The sequence below is a fragment of the Pundamilia nyererei genome, unplaced genomic scaffold (genome assembly GCF_000239375.1).
Source record: "Pundamilia nyererei isolate P.nyererei 1_Seehausen unplaced genomic scaffold, PunNye1.0 scaffold00057, whole genome shotgun sequence".
In the NCBI taxonomy this organism is placed as follows: domain Eukaryota; kingdom Metazoa; phylum Chordata; class Actinopteri; order Cichliformes; family Cichlidae; genus Pundamilia; species Pundamilia nyererei.
The window spans coordinates 184,699-193,214 of record NW_005187458.1 but is presented as its reverse complement, the minus strand read 5'-3'; positions in this window follow the sequence as shown (position 1 = coordinate 193,214).

Here is an 8,516-nt window from a genome sequence, read left to right as displayed (position 1 = left end):
CTGATCATTTTATTAAAGATGAAAGACTTTAGACAGTTTTTCAACTCTCAGTAATGCCATAGTGATCGTTTGATATATGGACCTGCAGCGGAGTTTAGGTCCAGACACGGCTAGTGACGTCAGACTGAACAATCGGATAGCCGTGAGACCAGTTTTCCCGTGCTTCACTCATGTACGTTAGTTTGAAGAGGAAAAAGAACTCCACGGGACTCCGATGTGAAAAGATGTAACAAAAAAATTATTCCACAGTTTGCTGGTCATCTTACAGGAGCAGTCAGGTTTAACTTATCCTCAACAAAAAAAACCCTACTACGCTAGGAAAACCGTGTGGCTCTGTTCTCCCCGGCTGCCACGTATTGCTTATGCCGTATTAACTCCTTTTCTCTCTCTCTCCCCGCTCCCGCACTGCATGCGCTCATTTGCATACATCCGTGACGCCCGGATTTAACTATAAACAAAAGCCTTTAAGACACATGTATTCATGGTACTACGTAACCAAGCCAACACAGCAATAAAATAATTTAAGTTCCACCATAAACATGCATTTACTTCTTAAATTATTAATTGCACAAACAAGTTTAACAACAGCGAAATATAAATACTAAAATATATGAACTATATTAACTTGGCTCCCACAGGTTGGGTTATTTACTCAGACTCTTCTTAGCTTTAAATGTGAATCATCTCTGTTAGAGTTTGCTTCGGAATCATTCTCATGATGCTTTGAGGCTCTTTTATCGCTTTGCTGCTTCACTGGCCTTCATTCATTGTGAGAATTTGATGAACTCCAGAGTCCTAAATAAACCTTGAAGGTTTGAAAAGCAAACCTTAAGAGAATGAGAGCTTCATCTGCGTTTGTGTCCAACGCAGCAGAAATTGTTTGCATTATAAGGAGTGTGCCCTCTTTGACTCCACCATGTGGATGGTGACACAGGCAGCTGTAGCTGCTAGCTACATGGTCCAGAGACCCTGAACTGGACCTCTTGTTTGTGCTGTTGGAGGCTTTTGGAGTATTTTTAATGACATTATGTGACCAATAATATGGCTGCTGTGTGCTTAATTGTTGTAACAAGCATAAGTTAATGAGCTCTTGGGCTTTGTTGCCTGCCTCCCGTCCAGTGTGCAGCATGCAGGAGCAGTAGGTGGTGTTTCTCTGGTGTCTGACGTGGGTTTTATGGCACAGCTCCTCTGCATCGTGTTTCTATCCTGCAGAGCTAATGATGACACTGAGTGATTGTTTGGAAACTCCCGCCTCAGCCTGACTTCAGAGTCTAAAAACAGCTCAATGTTATGACACAAATAGACTTGAGTCTTCAAACTGGAGATACACGCCCAAAGAAAACACTGATAACATCCCTGCTGAAGAGTTTCCACTTGATGAGACGAGTCAGGGTGAATTCCCCGATCTGCATGGAGCTCCTGCACAGCCCATTAGCTGCTACCTGAACCCTCTGAGGGAAACATGAGGCTCCATGAAGGCCATAAATCTGGATCCACCCTCATTTCAACAGGCTCTGGATTAATACAAGTTCAGTGTGAGCAAACTCAGACTGAAGGTGGTAACAGCAGAGAGGGTTCAAAATTAAGACAAGAGCAGTGAAATGGTGACACTTCAGAGTCATTTAAAGCAGCTTGTTTCAGAAAGAGGAGGCCCAGTGTGGAATAAAGAAGGATCATTATGAACTGTGAATCATGCAAAGATAAAAAAATTACCCCTCACATGCATCAGGTATTTATTGTTTAAAGGCTATTACTATTGTTGTAGTTTTTCTGAACTAATTCAAGTCCTGATGGTTATATGGAAACTCAGTTATTCCAAAATAGTTTTAAAAAGGGATGTAATTAATTAATTAATTTTTAGAGTAGAGACTACTCCACACTGAAAGGAGCCACTTAAGGTGGTTTGGATATCAAAGCAGGATGCTTCTTCGTTATTTCTCAGTAAGATTGTAAAAGCTGGCCAGTCGGAATAATTATAATGAACTTTTTTATAACTTTTCCCTTTTAATTGTGATGACCTATGGGGTCATCACATCATTGCTGATAGGAGGTCATCTCATTGTTTTCTTTTTATATTGTAGGGTCTTTATCTTACAATATAAAGCACCTTGAGGCAACTGTTTTTGTGATTTGGCGCTATATTAAAAAAACTAAAAGGAATTGAAATAATTGAAAAAATAATCCTGTTTAATTCACTCCTGTATTTCTGTCACATTTAGCTGAATATAGCAGTTCCTGGCTCACCTGCACAAAGTGAACACAGGTAACATTAAACTGCACTAAATAAATGAAGTGGAATGGGAGGTCTGGTGCTTGTGGTGATATTTTAAAGGAACTCTGATCTGAGTGCTTCACAGATAAACATTAACAACTGTCCTCTGTGTTTGGTCAGTGAGGTCAGACAGAGTAGATGCAGAGGTCTTTTTAGAAACGCTGAAATGTTCCCATGATATTCATGCTTGTAAGGACTGAGTCCTTCAGGGTCTGGAATACTTTAGAGCCTTAAACCCTTTTGGCTCAGAGCCAGAGCTGGAACATGGAGCAGGAACACAGAGCGCAGTGATCATGATGAATGATGATCCACGGATCAATCAGTGGCTCTGATACCAGGAAAGGGATTTATACGCTCCTCTGGCAGCGACAGAGAGGCGAAGGATTAGGATGTATCCCGAAATTACACATTCCATTATTTCAGTGCTTAGATAACCTCCTTCACAGAACTGTCCGCTGGATCCTTTCTGCAGAGAAGAGCTCATGGCCTGGATAAGCTCTGCGTTGCGTTTAAGGTTGTTTTCATCTGTTTGGATGTTCACAGTGACCCAGCACTGTGATTTATCCAGGAACCCTTCCAAGGCACTCAGATTTACACCTACAGCCAATTTAACCCTTCTTAATGTCTTCCACCTCTCTGCGCTGTGGTGTAAAGACTGTTTCAAGCTCTGGGATTCTTTTGACTTCAGACTTTTTACTAAAGTTAAAATGCTTTAAATGCAAATAAACTACAAACTGGGTCAGGGTGCAGCTAAAATAGCTTTGATGTTCTCGTCGGTGCTTCTTCCTGTTTTTTATTGGCTGTTTTCACCTCGAAGCAGTTTGTGCCTCTTGTAGTTTTTTCATAAGAGGCGTTGCTGTGTCTCGGCTCCCCTTTTACGACCATGAGGAGAGCTGTTCGTCTACCTTTAGCACTAAAAGACAAAGATGTGATGACATGACAACCTGGAGGATGAATCGACTTACAAAACCACAGAGCGCCTCAGAGATGTTAAATATTTCTGTTGCATAAAATTTCACATGACAAACATCAATTAATCACCATTTTAAGAGCTGTTTCTGTGTCATTAGTTCAAATTAAAATATTTTGCACAAGTCCTGTTTTACTGTGGAAGCTCAGCTATGTTGATAACATAAAACTGGGATGGGACTTTTTTCTATTTAAACATTTAAAACATTTACTTAAGGGTCTAATCTTCAGGGCTTCGTTGTTTCCTTCTATATTTAAGGTATTTATTATCACTGTAAATGTTCCATTTAAGCTTTCTAAAATTCTTAAAAAACAAAAAAAACAAAACAAAAAACAATCAAAGACCAGTTGAGTGAGGTGATTTTATTGGTATTTTGGCTCCAAATAAACGAACAAAGCTAAAATCGATTAATTTTTATGCCTCATTTATGCGTTTTTTAGGTGCTTTTATACTGTTATTTATGTTGACCTTTTTCATTCATTTTAATATTTGAATTTTAAGTAGATTTTTTCCCATACAGTTGCAAATTGTATATATGTGTAATCTTACTGTGTCTTGTCTGAACACAGTCAATAAAGATGAGGACTTCCAGTTAGAATCTATGTAGTTTACTTATTTGGCACTAATTGACTTCCATACAGATATTTAAACTTATGTACACACATGAGGTTGTTTAGTTTTGAAGAGTGGTGTTTGAAGACAGCAAGTCAAAATATGTGTTGGAGTTAATTCTTTTTTTAAATTTTAATTTATTTAATTGTCCTGGCATAAAATGGGCCTCTGGGTTTACCTAATGCATTGTAATGGTATTTTTTTCATTGTGGAGTTGCTTTAAACTAAAATAAGCATTTATTTGTTTGAACATCTCTCGTGTTTACGTTCAACTAACAGGCCACAAATGTGGTAAGATTTTAACTTTAGCTGAAGGACTACAAACACAGATTTGTGGTTTGTAATCCTATTTGACCACAGCGGCCGGACCCACAGGGCCGTGGCGGTCGTCCAAATCCAGCCCAGCTCACTGGGAGCTGTGGGAATTTGGAAGGAGTTTCCCAGCGAAATGCGTCAGGCCGTGGGCCGGAGAGGGCACACCCTTCTGCAGCGACGGTTGCATCACGGCTGCAACATCAAACAAGACGCTGCCTGCATTCCGCTGCAGGCGTGGGCGGTGGCCCACTGCATGACACATCCAAAATATCTACTCCGACTCATTCCAGCTCCGGAAATAACACGGTGCACGCCACATGGGGCTCCACAGGCCACAAACCAAACAAAGCTTTTACATTTTTACATTTCTTACGCATTGTTTCAGCCCGGAGGAAAGAAAGAGCGCTGTATATTTAAAGCTGAAGCATTAAAAATAGATGTGTGGCCTTCAGCTGAAGTCCTATTTTCTCCACAAAAACACCAAAATACTGCGTCAGTCGCAAAGGAAACCCTGCAGCTCCAGAGGCCCACACAGGAAAGTGTTGTGATGTTCACCTCTGTATCCCCATCAAATACACCACCCCCACCACAGAGCTCTGACAGCAGCCTGCAGTGGCTGATGGGATACCTGCTGGCTGCAGGAGTTCTGTGAGAGACAAGCGACCGCAAGGTAATGGGCATTCCTGCAAGCTGAGCACAGAGCGAGGCTTTGAAGAGGCTCAAACCACAACAGACTAGACCTGCGGGCCTAATCTAATCATGGTGGTAAAATCTTCCAAATCTCCCAGCACATAACAAAAAAACACCTCCTGAACAGCTCAGCCTGATTATCCAGCTCGGAAACTCACCAAGCAGGAGGCCAAAATGCAAATTAAGTTAAATATGATGAGGTTTTTCGTTATGGAGTCATCTGGTCAACTGGTCCACACTTAACTATTAAAGACAGCGGGGAAAAATGAGAAGGGGTGTAATTGGACAACTGTGGTGCTGCCAAACATGTCAGAATGCCTGTTAAAGTGCCAGATTGCTGCGTTTTGATCCGGATTCATGTGCCTAAACCTTCCCTGGTTGTCTCAGAGGCTGGCCAAGGTGTTTTCCGACCTGCCGGCCTGAATCTTATTCATCCAACAGAATCCGTCCTTTTACTTTCTGTTTGTCTGATCCCTCACAGGCCTGCTGCTGATACTGCAGCAGGTGTCTCATACAAATCCCGAATAAAGAGCATTTTTACTTTTTGGTTTGTAACTTAGTGGGACTTTCATATGACAGAGGGTCAGGGGTCACATCCTCTTACAAGTTTCAGTGAATCTAGTGCAGGTAACAGCAAAAAGAGAAAATCATAGGTATAACTTACAAATCTGAAAATAAATACAGTGAAGAGTAGGGATGGGTATCGAAACCCGGTTCTTGTTGAGAACCGGTTCCCACTGTTTCAATTCCTTGGAATTGTTTGCCATTTTTGCAAATGATTCCCTTATCGATTCCAGTCACCCTGAATGACGTCACCACGTTGTGGAGCGTCATTTACCTGGCAGGAAACATGGCAGCTCAAACGCTCAAAAGTTTGGTTATACTTTACGAGAACAGATGACAACAGGGCAACTTGCAGTGCATCTTGCACCCATTTGCCACAGCAGATGCCCCCGATTTTCGGTAAGTGAATGTGTTTAATTGTAGGCAGGGACATTACTGGATATTCTTGTGTAATTGCTACAGTGTCTTGTGAAGTTTTTGCATAATAAAGCCATGATAGTGCACAGATGTGCAGCCTGAAAATTGTGCCCAGTGTTTTCTACATTGATTTTATTTCTAATGGAAACCCTGCAAAGGACATCAAAGCTGACTGATGTAGGTGTACAGGGAATGAGCAGCACTCGGAGGAGGTCAGGGTGCATGGTTGGGTCAATAAAACCCTACAGTTTTTTTCTGTTGCTTCCCTCCTGGTTCAAACTGACAGTCAGCATTGTTTAATTTACCTTTAACTGCCTCATTAGTATGATAATAATAACTCCTGATCCAAACCCCAAAAGACTGGCGTTGGAGAAAAGATTGTGGTAGGTGAATGGGTCAGCAAAAACTTGGATTAAGATTTTAAACTGCTGGTTCCTGGTTCGAATTTACCTTTAATGTGACATTCAAACTTACAAAATCATTATTGTAAAATTCCAAATGGAATCCCTCAAGACATCGTTTCTGAGCGAGGGCCCCAGTTCACATCCCAAGTGTGGAGGGAGTTCTGCTCCGAACTCCGGGGCCAGGTGAGTCTGTCCTCAGGTTTTCACTCCCAGACCACTGGACAAGTGGAGAGCACCAACCAAGACCTGGAAGCAGCTGACCCCTCAAAACAGACTATGTGGAGTGACCAGCTGGTCTGGGTGGAGTACGCCCACAACTCCAGCACCTCGACAGCCACCGGAGTTTCACCGTTCAAGGTTTCCCTGAGCTACCAACCCCCACTTCTCTCTATTATGGAAGGTGAGTTGGTGGTGCCGTCCGTCCAGCATCACATGAGGCGCTGTCAGCAAGCTTGGTGAGCCACTAGATCGGCGGTCCTAGGGACTGCAGACCAGAACAAACGGTTGGCCGATCGTCGGCCGTAGTCAATGAACTGTATATATTCTTCATATTATTCACTGTAAATAAATTCACTGTTTTTTTTTTTCTTGGAAGAGTCGAGCATTTGGGTCCGTTTTCCCCACCAATTCATGACAGAAACAATCAAAGGAGATTGGGGTGTAGGTATGGGTCAACAAAACTCTGACTGCTGACTCTTTTCTGGTTAAAATGTAAAAAGCACAATGTTTTAAAATGAATTTCAACCATTTTATTGTAACCTGGATCTTTCCCTAAAGGTGTTTGCAGCTGAACTGGACAAGTATTTTAAAAATAACAAAAAAAAAAAAAGTGTCACCATCAATTGTCTTCTGGAGCTCTAGCTATTTTTTCTAAAAAAAAAAATGCCTCAAAGACATACAATCTCATTTACTTCTGGAATGAAAACACATAAAACTCAAAAAATAAGCATTTTGTTCCTGCTGTCAGAATGAACTGACTGCCATCATCAGTCATTCATTGTGAGTGTGATTATAACGGGGGCGAGAAAAAAGTCACACCCTCGATGACTGTGAAATATTACATAAAGTAAATATTACAGAAGAGAATGCGTTGGAGAGCACGAGCACACTGAAGGGTAGACTGGTAAAGTCTGACGACATCCTGATCTTTTTTATGAGCTTGTGTACTCTGGAGCTTTGTGTTCCTCTTTTATCTTTGGCTTTTTTAGTGGGTGTATTTTCTGTAAAGTCTCAGGGCGTCACCGCTGCTTTCATTCACCCTGTTGATCAAACACAAGCACAAAGAGCCAAATGAAAAGAAAGAAAGAAAGCCACCTTCTGCTTTGTCATTTGCCCTCCCAATTTGTTTTGAGGCCGCTAAGGCATGTCTTTGGTTTGCCTCAGTGAAGCTGTTAACACATAGCAGATTTTTACATGCTGCCATTAAAAGCCACACTCTTTAAAAAGGCCCGTTTTTATTTTTAGCATGTCTCAGCTGAAAAAGAAAAAAAGTGGATTTGGACAGCCTGAAACCTTTAAAGGACTGCCAGAGGTCCTCTTTTATAGCCGAGGAGCCAAATCCTGCACTGAGCAGGACAATATCCAATTTCTTTCATGCCAGTTTAGTATTGGACCTTGCAACGATGCCCACCCACCTTCCCCAGTTTTACCCCCAACCTACAAACTCTACAGCCCTACATGGCGAGACAATGTAATTAGGAGAAAAATGCTCGCTAAAACTTAAAGCAGACGGGAAATTTTTTCATCAGCTGGCGGCGCTCCGAGCTTAGACCCAGATCCACCAGCCAACCAACCACTAAACAAAAATTCCCCAATCCTCCACCCAGGACCATCATCAGACACCCAGACCCAATCCAGTGCTGTGAAAGCAGCGTCAGTCTAACATGTGGTCAATGAGAATGTGTGTTTGACCACAGAATGTGTGCACCGACATATTTCTGCCTTTAACATCTGACACCAGAAGATAAACAGCTGACAGCCATCGAATAAACTTTCCACATAAATGTGTCCCCAGTGGGCCATTCGCAGTGTCTTTGTCATCGGTTTTAAAATGTGTCAAAAAGATTTTCTCTGGAGTTTTACGATTCTCATAAGGGCTGAAAATGCTAATATCTAAAATATATACAGCATACATACGCACTGACCTGAAACTGAAATACACTTTTGATTTTCAAGGTTTGATCATCCAACATGTCACTAGTTACAGAGTAGCTAGGGTTGTATTTTGTTTTGTTCACATCCTAATATTTGAAAAGAAAAAAAGTTTTCAAAA